A 16,812-nucleotide genomic window follows, 5' to 3' on the forward strand; every position below is an offset into this window, starting at 1 on the left:
ATAGTAATCGCAAGTGCCCGCGTGTGTTCCAGAAAGTTCTACACAATTCACTTCGCTAATACATGTAATAATCATATTAACCAATATTCGCTAGCAACCCCCTCCCCCACCAGACAGTGGATAGAACCATCGAAAACATTATTCCAGAAACTTCCGATATATGCAGATGCAGGCACGTTCTGCGCTGAATGAGAACATTTGTTTAGACGGTGAAATGCGGTCACCCAAACAAGATAAACAACTACACGTGCCAATATGTACATATAATTGCATATAATATACGCCATTTTATTTTAATATTGGTGGGGATTAGAGATACATTTAAACAGACACTGTGCTTCATATTTCATGCTTCACGTAGGGGTTATTGAGTACAAAGAAGAAAGGAGGTCTCACTGGCATTAAAAATGTTTGAAGCTTTTGCCTTATGTAGGCCGGAGAACTCGGTGGCACATAATCATTTCCACAAAACAGATGTAGTCGAGAAAAAGCAAATTTGATGCGATGCATAAAGAAACAAAGCCGTTTGATATAACCACGTTTTCATTACGACACCTGGACTCTTCAATATTTGTATGAACCGACGTTATTTTTATGCAATACTGTTTCACATTTCACATTTTTTTTTGTCTACGCGCATGGAAGGTTATATCGCTCCCAATGTTCTGTGGATCAATTCTCCGCACTACTAGCCGGTCGTTTGTGCCCTAACAGGTGAGATAACCACCGTCTGACTGAACGGACGACGCGGAATGTGGCAGTTAAAAAAACTGTGCCGGTTTAAAGGTTAGCCCGCGCGAAAATGAGTGATGCCTTGGTACCCTGCTTTAAGAGGAGCAATAATTCTGTGCTAAGCAACATTTAGAGTAAAACATGACGACTACTCACATACTAAGCGGCAACAGTACTTATGATGCCGTCGTCAATTACCGCGGCGTTTATGCCCTTGTAAAAGTTTATTTATGAAATATTCAGCCGTAACAAAATCAGTGCAAAGAAATTTATTCTGACGAGCCTAAATATTGATCCTATCGTACTCGCGGAATATGGTCCGATGGGACCATCAAACCGCAATGTTACCTTTATAGAAACCGCGCAGGGCCTGGCATTTGTCGCCTACAGCTTGGTTTTCCATTCGCTGCTTCCTGTGACCTAACGGTAACACTTACCCACATTTCATCGCATTTTATTGCCCTTAGAGAAGAAACACTCATACAGATCAAAACAGCATCACTCACCCTGACTCAAATTGGATGTCCATAAAAACAGACCTATGAGCAGCGCGATGAGGCAAAGGGCGCAGCAGAACAGAAGTACTTTCTTGCCTGTATCGTCCGCTTCGTCACTGCGAACGACAATTGCCCCATCAAAATATTCCTTCGGATAAATAGGCTCTGCATGCTTGCCTTTCTCTATTCAACTAATATATTTCTCTCTCTGCGCTATTGCAACAGATTTTCAAAAATTCGCGGCAACAATGCGCGGTAATATGCGATAACCTAGAAAAAAACGCTAATAAGCTATTTCATAAAACATTTCCATTGGATTGCATTTGTTTCCTTTACGAGGAAGTTTTATATTGGGAGCTTCAATCTAAATTAATTTAAAACGATGATTTTTTCCCCGCGCAACTCGTGCACCAAATTTGATGAGACTTGTTGAATTAGGAAGAAGGAACTTAGTCCAGTTGTACCGGACTACTACGTGCCAGAATGGTCCGGTCACTAAAGACGACGACGACACGTCCGGCACGATGACTGTGTGCGAGCAGTGGAATCGGCGGAATCAGGCTCCAGCCTGATAAAGGGGGTTTGTTTAAAAATATAATTCGTGGACGCAGAGACCAGCTTCTGCCTGGTTTTCCTTCACAGTCATTAAAGAACGGTGTTACGAATACATTGCACGATATTTTATAAATAGATCGTTGCAAAATAAAACAAACCTTAAATATAATTTTGCAAACCCTCCCAAGCACCAATAAAAGTTATATTCTAATTTCGTCAACAGCAATTGATACATATAAAGCATACCGAAATTAGGCTAAGATGCACGCCCCTGAATTCTACCTGTAATCTTAAAATACGGGACTTGAAATGCCCTTGTAATCCATGCAACAGATTTACGCAAGTATTTTATAGCCCATTTATCATGTCCAGCAACTAAGGACCATCGTCTTTCTTTCGTCTCCTTTGGTCGGGGCTTTTACACGTCTGCGCGCACTATTCATCTTTCGTTTCAAGCACGCGTGAATACACACATGGCCTTGAGTGCAAGCACCCAAAAGTAAATGGAATTTGGTTTGTCTCTTTCCCCGAATCCGTTAGTGCACCCCAAAAATAAAACGCCAAGATCAATCTGTATTTAGAGCGACCGTTAGAATATTTCTCAGTGAGCCATAAAAATTTATCAGTGGGCGTTTCCTTGGAAACCCAAATTATCAGTCAGTATATATATATATATATATATATAAGCTTAAGCGTTGGGTGCGTAGGTATACCACACGCTTATTATTTTGTTGTAGGGCTGTATACGTTAATTGAAAGAGCGCTTCACTTCAATGGAATCGCCGGTGTTAGGTTGAGATGAGAGGCACAGATGCAATTATTGCTCTTTAGAATCAAGAGACGTGCATAATAAGGTAACACACATATGTAGCTACACGAATAAATGCAGGCGCGTTGTTCTTACCTTAGTTTTATTTCTGTAATAATAACAAGAAAAACTTCGATAAAGCATTTGAAAAATACCGTCAAAATAACGGATTACGAGATTTATCACAAATCGAAGTTCCAAGGTATCTACCCTGTCTTTTTGTTTTCATAAGTTGGAGAAATATTACACGAATTCTTACGCTTACAGTATGAAGTAAGCAGACATTGCCTTAGTCTTGCTGCAGTCAGCAATTCTCTTGAGAATTTTTGAACCTAAGTATACCATTTCTTATCCTATCATTAGTTGTAATGTTGTGGGGTGCCTGAAACTGCGAAAATTACTAGTGAGACTCACCTATACCCACAGTTGAGGCGACTTCTGAAACGGCAAACAGCAAAAAGTGAAAAAATGTGAAATACCAAACTCGAGCAACGCCTTCACTCTGCCACGAAAATCCGGCATCTCATTCAGAGAATTATAGCAAAAGTATTGCTCGAGGGTCTGTGCGAAGCTTCCATGAAAACGAAGTTTCTCAGGTGTGCATCTTAGGCAATAAGCTGGTGTTAGAAACCCAGATTCCGCACATTTCATTGCATTCTGTTGGTATTGCTGTTGTTCCGCCTCGCGCCATAAATTTGAAAATGCGGCGCGTATGTTTAATACTTGGGTTGTTGTGCGCACAAACCAGATCCTTCGTATTTCTTTTTTTTTTTTTTGGGTGGGGGTGGAAGAGGCGGGAAGGAACGGGAAATTAGAAATATAACATAAAGTAGTAGGTAAATAAAATATATCGAAGCCAGCACTCTTAAGAACGGTAAAAGCTTAGGCAGACAGCGATGGCAACTCTGGCTAAAAACTTTCGCTGTTCAGGCTAATCACGTAAACAAAACGACCAGTGCGAGCAGATAAACTTGCAATATTTGGTGAAAATTTTGCTACAGCAAATTTCATTCCACAGAGGTCAAGAAAATGTAAATTTCAGTTCGATTTTATTAAGCTTACCTTTTCACGAGTATAACTGCTAAATGCAATTATGTAACACACTGATATAAAGATCTAAGATCTGATGTAAAGGTTGTTTCCGGAAGTATTAACATCTTTCTAAACGCAGGCTTCTGGAATAATGAGAATTCATGGGGCGTCTAGTTGCGTCCCTGATCAAAATCATAGTACCATGTTCATACACTGAAGTGGTTTTACGGAGTTGCTGATGTCAAGGAACAGCATGATGCCTCTCTACAAGCAACGGCCCGTACATAAATGTGCATACATTGCTTGAACACAGCGGCTGGTGAAATTCACTAGATTAACAGAATGTTTTTAATACCTCAAGCGCAAATACTCTTTGCTTATACCGGGTTTCTGGCCTAAACTGCGATATCGAAATTAATTACAAGACACCATGCTGCACAGTCTACAAAAAATCGGCAGTATGTTACACTCCTGTAACACGTGAAGCTGAAGCCCTGCTGGCCCAAGTGGTAACGCATCAAGGTATCCGATAGGAGACGTCAGATTGTTGAACGACTTAATGAGCTGCAGTGTGAAGTAAACGCATTGTGCATCCGGTTGATTTCCTCAACACCACATGGGAGCACATAACACATTATCTAAAGGTACTTTTATTCCTTTTTTCGTTCTCTCTTTCATTGTTTTCTCCTTCTTTGCTCTTTCATCGCTCTTTAATTCCTTACGTAGTTCCTTTTCTCGTTTCTGCTTTCGTTCTTTCTTTTTTTCGTTTGTCCTTTCATATTTAGCCACTGCATCTCTGCTTGCTTAGGGGGAATGAGCCATTTCAGGTCATGATTTCCTTTTCGAATATGAGCCATTGCTCATGGCTTATGATATTTCAGAATCACTCGACTAAACGCCGCTTTTTTCGAGTATGAGCCATTGTAACGAAACACGTAAGGCTTTTGCCCTAACGTGCAGCCATTTGAAGTAGGTAATACAATGCAAGGGTGTTGTCGTACATTATTTGATTAGTACGTCTTTGCAGAAGTGTGGTTCCGAAGCTCGAGTTGAACCCATATTGAAATGGAACGTGCTCATGGTATTAGTTGTCTATAGAATCTTTTTATGGGTGCGTTGTCCGTACAAAAAAAATCCCAGCTTTGTACTTTTCTGTCCCCTCATCACCAGCCAATTTTGAAGGTGAGCTTTCATTAAAAGAAATAAAATTCCTTAACAAGAGGACATCACTTTCATAGTTTTAATGTGCATATATTTATGTGACAACTTCGTACAACGCGTCAAAATGCTCCGGGTTTGTGTGGGTGGGAACTGTTACTTCTTGTGTAATGAAGCCATCCTGGTTCTAGTTATGAAACAGATTGAACAGACACTGCTCCCTTTTCGTGGGTGACCTTATTCCACGATTTCAAATGTAATTAGTACATTGTAACAGTAGAACTTTGAACGTCTATTGAGTACTTTATACTTTCTTTATTTTAGATTAGTAAAGCCAGCTTGCCTGTTACAAGTTTGCACAACTATTTGCAGCGTAGTAATTTTGCATGTACAACATACGAGTACAGTTGGCCTCTGCTATGGCAGGCAACATAAAGACGTGGCTCCCGTCATCACGTCATTTGCAAGTGAGAAGTACGAGCATGAGCATCTAGCACCTCGATATCATTTCGACAAAGAAAAATGCCGCTACTTGTTTCGCAAATATGTGGTACCGAGACGTTCACATGCGAACTATGAAAATGTTCTATTGTTAATATTATGCAGCCACTCACATGAAACTGATAACTCTTTGTGAGAACCCTGTTTGTCTCAGATTCAACAATGCATAATGCAATTTACCGCCGTTAACGCAAGGGAAAACCTTCGCACTACCCGATAGAGCGTCGATAAAAAAAAATTGCTCGTTATTTTGCTGTGTTCTTAACCACTTTGCTGCCAGTGGCCACATTTGTTGATACTTATTGTAATGCCAGGTACTCTTGAGCGAAATCTAACCGTTCATTAAAATCACGCGCCTTATTTAGCCTGGAATATGGTCAAGGAGCGAGATAACGGAGGATGCATACTCGTAGCCAGCACTAATTTTTTTTTTGTTTTTTTTTTGGGGGGGGGGGGTTGAGCCAGGGTATAGGGTTCGATTAATCTCTATTGTGTTTCTCATTCATGGGGCATCATAATACAACTAGAGTTGAAATTAGAATTCACGAAGGGATGACCTCGCAAGAATTATTTTATTAAATCAGGAAGTTTGCAAAATTGAGAAAGAACTTTTTGGTCCCTCAAAATCTAAAACTGTAACGTAGCGCACCTGAAAAGGCTATCGCGGCATCGAATTTGCCGCTAATCTAGCCATCTGTCACAGAAACCATGAAATAACGAAAGCAACCACCAGCGCCCCTACCAAGGCGGTGTTGAGTCGGTGGTTCCGTGAATGGGCACATCGCGCAGCCTCGTCAAATTAAAGCTAGGGATGTGACCATGGCACCCTAGATGTTTTAACGCGATAACTTTAGAACGCGTGCTCGAAGAAGAACCCGTCTGTGTCGAAATTAGAAAGGAATCACCGCTTTTTTAGACATTTGTTTCATGGCAAACGTCTTCAAATCGAGTTCGGCCAAGTTTGTTTCATTAATTCGGGTTGATGGAAACACTGAACCCAACGAGTACCTGCCGGGAAGTGGAAATTTCTTCGTAAGATCGGGAACTTCGTAAAATCGGGTTTCGTTAGATCGAGATTTAATTGCATTACGTTGAGCGAGCCGCTGGTCTGCCTGAAGGCGTGTACCGTCCTGTAGTTGTCTGGGGCGGCCGTTCGAAGGATATGCGCCTTTGTTCAGAAGCGACTTGCCAGGGATAAAAGTGAGCAGGGCGCACGCCGGAAAGAAGGTCTATTAGGGGGGTGGCTCAAGTGCCGTCGGCCCACCCTGGCTACGCCACTGTCCGGAGGGGAAACTCTCCCGTTCGTCAAGGTCAGATGACGTCACGATTAATACACGCCCCGTGCTCCGCGAGCTGTCTTGCAGGATGCGGTATTTGTCGCAGGCATTTAAAAACGTTGTGCATTCAACTCCAGTCAGGCTCTCGAGAATACCTGGTGCGACAGCGCAGTCTGAGAGACCAGGGCTTCGCGCTCGCGGGTGGGCTTCGTAGGCGACGTGCCGGAGCTCGTCGAAATCACGTGCAAAGCGCTGAGGTGACGAACGTGGCACAAAATAACTATCCGTGTGGCGTCGACAAACAGATGTGTGTGAGCAACTGACTAGGCGAGCACACGGCGTGTGGCGGAGCGTTCGATATCTTGCCTCGGGGGCAACATTTGCACTGCACCGCGAGCGGTGATCGACTAAGGTGCCTGAATATGACCGATATCACCATCGTGCTGTTTATCGCAGGGTGCTCGAAACCTGCTTCCTCCTCGCCATATGTGTGACGCTCAATCGCCGCTCACGCACGCTCGGTCGTGGCGTTTCACTCCCCCCGCAGCTATCTTGATACGTGGCCACAGTGTGTTCAGCTTCCAAAGGGGAACACCATGACATGGCCCGGGCGGCCGCTTAAAAAAAGAACACTGCTGCAAGCGTTTTGCAAATCCTTGTGTTCACTTCCATTGTCATCGGTTGTGGACACTTTTTTCTGAAGCCAAGTACACTTTTCAAAGCCAAGTACAAAGGACAACGCCACATATTGGCTGAGGTGTCCATTAAAAAAAAAATGCCTGCGAGTAGCTCACGAGGCATGTTGACATTTTGTGTCTGCATTTGCGGAAATTTTTTACGGTTGCAGAAAGTAATATAGATCGCTGAATTCTTTTCATGAGTTGTTGCAACTGTGAAAAATAAACAAATAAGTTTTAAAAAGACACATTTTCTTGCCTACACTGTTTTCCGTAGGCCCGAGGTTAGAAGTGGGGCTGTTTGTTCAAAACGGAGTATACATTCGTCGGCGATTTAACGAACCAATGGGCGCATCTCCACAAGAAATTCTGTCACACTGAATACAGGCTAGAGCTCGGTGTGGCTGTGCTCGGACTTGGTGCACTATAGCGCATCAACACAAGCTCTCTCATTGCGTCCTAAAAGCGGTCTTTCGCACGCTTTGAAGATTTTCTGCTTGAAGCGGTCGAGCTGTTTCTGACAAAATCAAGAATTTATGATGGCTGCTGCACTGCCGTCGGACCCTTCCTCTTGATCACCCTTCATCTTGATAACGTAAACTATTATGCTTGTGATCATCATCATTTTTTCTTTCCTTTATACGTATACTACACAATACTTTTCATGGTAGGATTTATAGTGCCGCAAGAAAAAAAAAGCGCTGCGGCTGAGATTACATAACGTAGATATGCAGCCGCCATCAGACTTGGCATGAACACTGAAGTTCCGTTTCTAGCTGGTAACGTGGACAAACACTGCTTTGCAAAAATCGTTCGATTTTTCGGAAAAAATACGCCTGAAGCTGGGCAATTTAAGGCATCCAATTGAGGAATCACTAGCACTTCCCACAATAAAATCAAGAGGGTGCTTGATGCGTCTTCAGGCTCAGTATGATGGCGGTTGTAGAATTTACTTCCGTGAGAAAACTAGGTTTTTTGTTCTCAGACGGGGGAAACACATTTTATAAACAGCTGAAAGGTATTGTAAGGTCGCTCTGATTGTTCGTGTTCTTAAGTGTCACGAATCGGCCACGTGCTCTGTGTATAGAGAGGGGGTGCACTTCCCCCCCCCCCCCCATGTCACCGGGGCAACCGTTTCTGTGTTATGTGGGGTCACGGACCGCGCGGTGTTGGGTGACGCGTCGCGGCAGGCGCCAGGAGGGCGAGTGCCGATTCCGGGAAGTCGGTATTGTGCGCAGGGTGTTGGCAGTCCGCCGACGGTCACACGAGTCCACGCAGACCAGCCTTGAAAGGGACCGCTGTATACGGTATTGTGGGTCTGGTGCCCGAGTACCTGACTAATTGGAGGCGCCGCCGAGGTTAAGAAGGGCTTAGCAACCTTGACCCCGTGCCGCGCGTCCGGAACGCAATCGCCAGCCTTGTTGGGTGCGACTGCCTGTGTGGTGTCGAACGCCAGCTTACAGTGCACGCTGTAGGGATGCGGTGTACACGTGAACAGTGCATTCGGACGGCGGCGTCTTGTAAATACGCACTCGGAGAACTTTGTCTTGTAGACAATAAGTTTGAAGGACAAGGAGGGCCATCCGTCTGCCACACGGCCAAACTTTGAGTACAGCGGCACTACGTGGTGTCGATGCCCCTGCTTCCGAGACATTTGCGGCCTAGACGCCGTTGGGATTTGAGGCGGTCTAGCGATAACTTGTTCGGGCATGGCGTGTTTTTCTGAGCCCGTCACTAACTACGTAGAAACGAGAGGGCAACGGAGTTTTGGGGAAGAAGGAAAAGAGCTTTGGTTTCCAACATATTTGTTTTTAAGAGTAAGCCCATCCCTGTGGGTTGTGGCTTAACAAACGGTTGACTCTGATTGGCAACTGAACCTGTGGGACGGCCCAACGGCCCTACCGCCTTTCTTTCTTTGTATATTTGGGCTATAAAAATCGGGACGACATGCTGTCCCTCAGACTTGGCTGAAATCAGGATTACTGATAGATCAGTGAGGCTCCGTACCATGTACGTTAGACTTGGCTGAAATCAGGATTGCTGATAGATCAGTGAGCCTCCGTACTATGTACGTTAAAACGAGTGTGGGCTCTAACAGTCATTGAGACAGTCGAAGAGTGAGACTTTGTTTCTCAATTGTTCAAGTTTGTAATGTATTTGTTTTACCTGCCATGCATATAGAAAAGTTCAACTATAAATATTTCTTGTACATCTGACCTCATCGCGTCCTGCCGGCGTTTGATCAACAACTGCCGATCATCGTCCGAGAAGCTTCAAGTTCCAACGGAGAAGCGAGGACAACAGAGAACGAACGAAACTTTACTGGTATGACATGCATGATAGAAAGAAACAAATGTCCCCAAACAAGATCACGTTAATTTCGCGAATTTTTAACAAAAACCCGGGCTCTCGTGCTTCTGAGACGCTTCGTTTGGCGCGGGAGCTACTGCATCAGCCAGTACATATGCGCTGGCTTAACGGAACTTTTCAATCGCCCGCCGCCGTGGCTTGGCGGCTGCGGTGTTGCGCTGCTAAGTGCGAGGTGGCGGGATGGAATCCCCGCCGCGGCGGCTGCAACTCGACCGGGGCGATATCCAAGAACGCCCGTGGCCCGTGCATTGGGGACATTCGGTAGATCAAATAGTTGCCAAAATTATTCCGCAACCCTCCGCTACGGCGTGTCCAATAATCAAATCGTTGTTTATTCTAAGTTTATAATTTATTACAACTTTTAATGCGTGTTTCCTTAGCGAGAACTGTGAAACGCCTAAGGCGTTGCACACACATTTGTGAGCTAACTAAAGTGACGTATTTGCGCTATTACCCGGTGGAAGGAATGCGGCTGACGTGGACAGTAGTATATGCAAACAATTTGCGTGATCCTTGTAAATAATGCATTTAAGGCCGAAATATTCTCGTGCATTTTTCTAAAAAATTAACATTTAAATTGTGATCATTGAAGTTGGAAGATTTCAAATGCACATACTTGATGCTGCGCACAACCCAGTGGAACAAGTTTGGGAAGACCTTTGGAAATCCAGAACCCTATTTCTGTTGACAATGCGTGGTGCCGGTTTATATTACGTTGTATACGCACAAAACTTACCATTTTCAGTTTCGTCCCCTGTAAAGGGAAAAAAAGCGGAAAATTTACTAAATTGTAAAACATTATAGATTCACGCTTTATACACATCTTGAAGCATTGGCTGAGAATTTGGCCAGCTGCACTGTTTAATCTATATGCCGGGAGCAGTACCAACACTTAATGTTTCTTAGGCGTTCTATTTTCTACGTTCAACCTGTAAGGCTTCTATTTTATCAGAATGCGGCAGGACCCTCGGAACACACAAAACAGGAAACCATGCCAAAGTATTCGACGTCCAGCACCCAGCCCGAAATTATTTATTCAGTTGTTTTTTACATTTTATTTAGTACTTTTTCATACGGAAGTAACTTTAACTTTAACTGGCCCTCATATGTAAACATAGCTTTTCTTAATGAAGAAGCAAAATTACTTCTTTTATTTGCAGGGAGAGCAACTCCTTAAGCTCCTCTGAAGTGGTTGAGGACAATTTCTTAGAACTCATCAAAATTCATCGGCAGTGTTCAGTTGATCATGCCCAGCTTTGTCTAAACCACATAAAACTCGTAGCCTTAGCTTTTTGTAAAACGTTTCCTAGGTTCACCTTAGCATTATGAGAACTATATATATATATATATATATATATATATATATATATATATATATATATATGTATATATATATATATTGTTACGACGAGTTGCCGAGAAATGGTTGTATTTACAGGCGATTCATGACGGTCGTAGCGTGATCGTAGCGCAGCCCGGCCTCTCCACCTCTTCGTTCTCTTCGTCTTTCCTTCTCTATTCATGTACGCGTTTCGTATCCCTTACAATATATATATATATATATATATATATATATATAAGGTATGTAAAAGACTTACTTTTCACATTATAGCTAGAAGCGAAACTATGACATGGAAACAGCCATTGATGTACATTACGCAAACCTGCGATTTTTTGATGATGGTAAATCGAACGCATCAAAATATTTAATAATCTCCATTTATCGTTAGGTGTCGGCTTGGCGATCATTTCAATATTGACCGCCTTGTATTCACGACAGGATCACGAAAGCAGGAAATTGGCCTGAATACTGGCACGTAAAGGTAGTGTTCCAAATGTGGGCGGCGAATAGTCTGAGCATCACCTCCGAGATTTGGCAGCACGTATGGTCTCGAAAGCCATGACTCGATTCAGTATACTTGCTTCGTGTATTAAGGGCAATTCATGGTGGCATGGAAATCCTTGAGTCGCAGCATACGGTCATGCTGATATCCACAGCACCAGATGTTTGGTCGGGCGATAAAAATACAAGGTGTGACATCGTGAATTGAAACCACCGAGCCCTTAAGTTTGTTTTTAGCTAGACGTTTGTTTTTAGCTAGAGGAATAGTTAAAGCGTGCCTTTCATTTCCCAGGTGGACAGCTTTATTACCTACCATCTGCAGTTGTGCTAGTTCAATGGCTTATATGAAGCGGAAAAAAAGACGCAGATCCCACACACTGTAGGTGTTATTGACATTATTTGGCGGTGATATACTGACGGCATACGACAGTCGTGACGGGATGTGAAATGTTACCATGCTTCTACGCTTGTGTTTGTTGTTCTTGCTCCGCTCGACGCTTTATGCAAGCCTTCATCTCGTCGGCACTAAGTGCAAGCTTCGGCACCATTGTGGGTTTTCGCTTACAAAACTGCCTCCTCCCTCTCTCTCTCTATTTCCTGGCTAACATTCTTCCCACTACTCTACTCCTCTAATGTCGTTGCTGTTGCAGGTGAGCACGGAGACAAGCGCGGCAGCTTCTGCACAGCATTTGAGAGGGGTCACGCCTATGTAGGCGTCCAGAAGGCATTGTACAAATGCGACGCGGTGTAAATCTTGATATGAGCTTCTCTGGTCGTGTTTCCTTTGTGCCACACTGCTGGCATGTACTAAAGGCCGCGCCACATTCAGCGTTTTTACCGGCGTCTTCTGGCGTTGCGTCTCTCGGCGTCGACGCATGTACGCCACCACAGAAGGCGCCCACCCACACGAGCGGCAGGCGGACCAGCTCTGATTGGCTTGCGCTCAAAAGCCAGTGAACGCCGGGAAAACGCTGCATGTGGGGCGATCTTACCGCGATAGCGGGAAGGGCCCTGTGTCGCAGGATATTCCGTGTCGACGCCGCGGCCATTGCTTGGCGAATAATCATTCTGAACCCCAACCGCGCAGGCCCTCCATGTGGAGCATACCCTGTCTTACATTCTTCATGAAGTTATTCCTCGGAATTTTGAGAATGACAGCTCATAAACAAATGTCATGAAACAAAACACCAACAGCGCATGCCTTTTGTTTTTGTTTTGTGACACAGCCATGTCCCGACCACGTCCTGACACGGCCGGCGTTAGTGACGCGCGTTTCAACTACGTCCTGACGTGACCGGCGTTAGCGGCGTGGCGAACAGCAGCAGCAGCAGAACCAGCAATGGGAAAGTCGAAGTAAAAGGCAAAGAAAGCTTCGTATTTAAAAAAGAAAACAAGGGTAACTCGAACATGAGGAGGACCGCAACGAGGTATTCACGGCACCAAACTACACAGAAGAGAAGCACCAGGATTGTTTGGCGTTGAAGCCGATGTTGAGAGACACGTTCACTGACCTCGGCTCGGACACGTGACAAGGTATTTTCACCAGCCAAAGCAATTTTCACCGCTGGAAACGCTTCATGAGATGATTCCCACAGCGTGTTCACGGGCATCATATGAGCCCTGTAGAAAGGGCTCATATGGTGCCCGGAATCTGTGCATGACGACAGGGCGTGATTCCATCAAGCTTTATATTATTGAGGTCGCCGGATGGGCCTTATTAAGGCGACAGCCTTATACGCCCCACGAAGCGAAAAATCCTGCGACCGGCGTCCACCCCGCATGGCAAGACCACCGACGTGACTAAGTGTTGACGTCACGTTCCCGGCGAAGTACCTGCTGCCTCTCGCACTGAGAAATTACCCAGAAAGCCGATCTGGCCCACTTCCAAAATTGCTCTCAGGGGAATTAATTCAGATTAAAGTAAATCAAAGTACATTAAAACAGAATAAAGTGGGTCAAGGTAGACTAAAGTTGGTACAAATTAAAGCAAGGTGGAGAGTGCACTGTTAAAACAGTTTACACGCTTTCAGGCGTATCTTGTACGACAATAATAATCTCCATAAGTCTTGTTTGCGTTTCGTTTCTTTAACGCTGTGAGCCCAGTAATTCCAGGTCACGATTGACATGAGCGTTGTCAGCATGACATAGCATTTTCGACAAGAAAGTAGCGAGCGCAGATTTTTCTCGGAAGGAAACGCAAGCAAGGCCGATGACTGTTGTTGTGGGACAAGATACGCTTCAAAAGGCGCCAGCATATTCAGTTAAGTAGTCTACCAGTAAAAGAGGCCGTTAGATTTCTATAGCCTCAATTTAAAAATATACACAAATTTCAAAGCACCTGTATTTTGTTTGCATTAACTAAACCGAATTCATGTGGTAGCCCGTATACATGAAACTCACGGAACTGCAGGGAAACCCTGCGTGATTGCTCCTTGCACGTTGGCGAATTATTGTTCTGAGTAACATGCTGTCGGTAGGCACGTCACCAAGCGTCTGACGTCCAATTAAAGCGAAGCAAAGCCGCACTTAAAATCTTGATAGCAGTGTTGCGCGCCCCACCAAAAAGAGCACTTTCTCTTAAATTCCTCATTGGCTCACATTGTTGTTTAAGGGCCCCTGAACCACTCAAAAGCTGAAGGCAGACGATTGATTTCTCTCTCGCATTTGTCACGTCCCCCACGGACCATCGAATTTTTCTACAAGACACGTGGACACTGCGTCCGTAGTGAAAGACACCCAGCCACTCTTTCTTGATGACAGAATCATTCACTTGCGCTCTTCGGGACTCCGGGCACATTGGCTACATGACGATGATGCCGCACGGTCGGTGGAAAACTGAGTGAACGAGGTGACATTAGTTGATTGCGCGTAAGAGGAAAGCTAGACGATGAACAGAAGTGGGTGTGTGAAATGTATGCTACATGTGTGCTAGCAGGCGGATTGGAAGTGATGTCCCTTGTATGTGATAACTTCGGAATCTTTAAGGTTTGATGACCTCACACGCTTCACCTTGTTGGAGTCAAGGTGCGTGAAGAGAGAGACCAATAAATTTCGGAGAGAGAGCGCCATTCCTTTTAGTCGGGAAGCCGCATATCACTTGGACCCCGGGATTTCTTCCTCCACGCCACCAAGAACTTAACCAATTACAGCGGAACGCAAGCGCGGCGTTCCTTGTGAAAGAGCAAGGACCGCGCCTGCCAAGTAAAAGTGGCAAGTTTAGCGCAGAAAGGAGAGAGTGACGTTACTAGTTTCATATTTGAAAAAAGAACCCGCCTAGAATTTGATTTCATCTGTGTTGTGATAGCGCTATGGAAGCGCCATGCATGACTCCCGTAGTGCAGCGCGAATAACATGAGTTACGAAAAACAGCAATGTCAGTATGCAGAACAGTGTCGTGCTCAGGCGGGCGCAACCCCGTTCAAGGCTACGTCACACTTTTCTTTTGGATCACGTTATACCGCAGCTTCTGGCCAACCACCTTCATAGCGTGGACTGTAGCCTCATTTTCTTTCATCATTAGCGGATCTTCAAGAACCCTTTAAAAGCAGCAAGACCATAGCTGCCATCGTCTCTGGGTTAAAGGTAGCTCTTCTTGCGACAAATTTCTTTTGGCCCGACCTGTTTCCTAACTCCGGCAAGCTTTATTTCAGTGTATCGCAATAAGGAAGCCGTTTCTAGTTCATGAGCTGCAATCATTGCTCGCGGACAAGCGGAATTGATTGTACGGCGCAAGACATGCGTTCAGTGCGCGTGCGTAGGCCTCAACGCAAACTAGCCAAGCCGTGTTGCAGAAAACATCTCACTGGTCTATTTTTTTTTTTTGGTAGTGATTGCACTGCAAGGAAGAAAGTATTGTAGTCCGTGTTTGCCCAGCACAGCGCGCCTCAGTGCCTTTAAAAGCTCAACGCCAAGTACGACACCGGTATGGGTCGATTTTGTACCTGCCGGGCAGTCGTGGGTTACAAGACGAAGCAAACTAAACTCTGAATTAAACATTCACTTACCCATGTTTGGCGCCGGAACCGCAAATATTCACCTGAGCGACTGGAAAGAGGCCAGAAGAAGGAGAAACCTTGAGCGAACGTCGTGGCTCAGACCTCGCGCACTACTGCCTTTTCTTCTTCTTCTTTGATAGCCGGGCACTTGATTGCTTGGTTGTTCTTCATTGGTGGCGCTTACCCACTAAGGGGAATTGGCGAAAATTCGGCGGTTCAAGAGAAAACTACAAGGGGGACGAGGAATGCCTAATAGAAAAAGTAAATCAAGGTGAAGTATAACGCCTATCGCACTTCACTCACGAAGATTTGGATTAACTTTCATTTTCCTTCAATGGTGGCGCACATCCACAGTGCGGGATCGGCCAAGATTAGGATAGTATTCCGTAACTTCTATTATTACTAAAATTGGTAAAATTGGCTGAACAAAATGAATAAACATAACCTATGAAGAACTTAAGAAAATCTCCCTGAACTAACTATACATTCCCTCACAGCTGAACAAACATCTCTGTGGCAGCTTTTCTTTTTCTTTTTGTGCCCTAAAATCTGGGTTCATGCCCATGAGACTTATTGGAGAAACAAAAGACGACAAAATTACTGTACAGCACGGAGGAATATTAGAATGAATACCTATGTATTTATTTATTTACTTAATTGTACATGCTGCCGCCAACATATGGCTATTGCAGGAGTAAGAAAAGAACAGCAAATTTCATAGATACATTACGGCTAATAAATAGCAGTAAGAAATTCATCTAAAGTGCATTGGCGTACATTCCCGGGCAACACATTCTGGCACTGAATGGTACGAAGAAAAAAAGCACTCTACAAAAACCAGTCTGTACAAGAACTATAAGGAACAATATTTAGTGGATGATATTGACAATTATTTGAGGGTGCTGAAAATGAAATATAATCACAAGAAGAACAACGTGGTGAATTTATATTATTGTGCAAAAACTTCAAGCGGTCAAAGTGGACACTTTTCTGGAGTGTGAATAACTTCAGGTTAGAAAAGTCGGAAAAGGGTGAAAAATATCTATCATAACGACGACAGATAAATCTGACAGGTTTTTTTCTGCAGTGAGTCTAAGAATTTGACGTCTTTTTTTATTATGGGATCCAATATGATAGAGGCGTGGTCTAATATTGAACGTAATAGGGTATATAAGTTAACAATCTAGTGCGTTTTGTTTCGGATAGGTGGGTGCACTGCAAATAACCAAGGCGTCGAAGAGCTTTTTTGCAGGCTGGTTCGATGTGCGAAGACGAAGACGTATCGTGTGAAAAAGGAACTCCCAAATATTTATATTGGTTAACTCTGTGGAAGGTTTGGTTGTTAAAGGCGTATGTAAAATGTTATA

General features: G+C 44.2%; 1 protein-coding gene across 3 annotated transcripts in view; it reads right to left on the reverse strand.

Moving 5' to 3' along the window:
* LOC129386730 (uncharacterized) overlaps nt 1-15,625 on the reverse strand; it is a 106,109-nt gene extending 90,484 nt beyond the window's left edge. Inside the window, exons 1-4 of one of the 3 annotated variants that reach the window (XM_072289794.1) lie at nt 15,455-15,625; nt 10,344-10,361; nt 3,007-3,030; nt 1,239-1,345 (exon numbers count right to left, since the gene is read on the reverse strand). The gene's annotated coding sequence lies outside the window, so the exon portion shown is untranslated. Of the gene's footprint in view, nt 1-1,238; nt 1,346-3,006; nt 4,544-10,343; nt 10,362-15,454 lie in introns of those variants that run through there. The other 2 variants (XM_072289795.1, XM_055074891.2) reach the window with 2 other exon arrangements.
* Between the last annotated feature and the right edge of the window lie 1,187 nt (nt 15,626-16,812).

The sequence above is a fragment of the Dermacentor andersoni genome, chromosome 8 (genome assembly GCF_023375885.2).
Source record: "Dermacentor andersoni chromosome 8, qqDerAnde1_hic_scaffold, whole genome shotgun sequence".
Classification (NCBI taxonomy): domain Eukaryota; kingdom Metazoa; phylum Arthropoda; class Arachnida; order Ixodida; family Ixodidae; genus Dermacentor; species Dermacentor andersoni.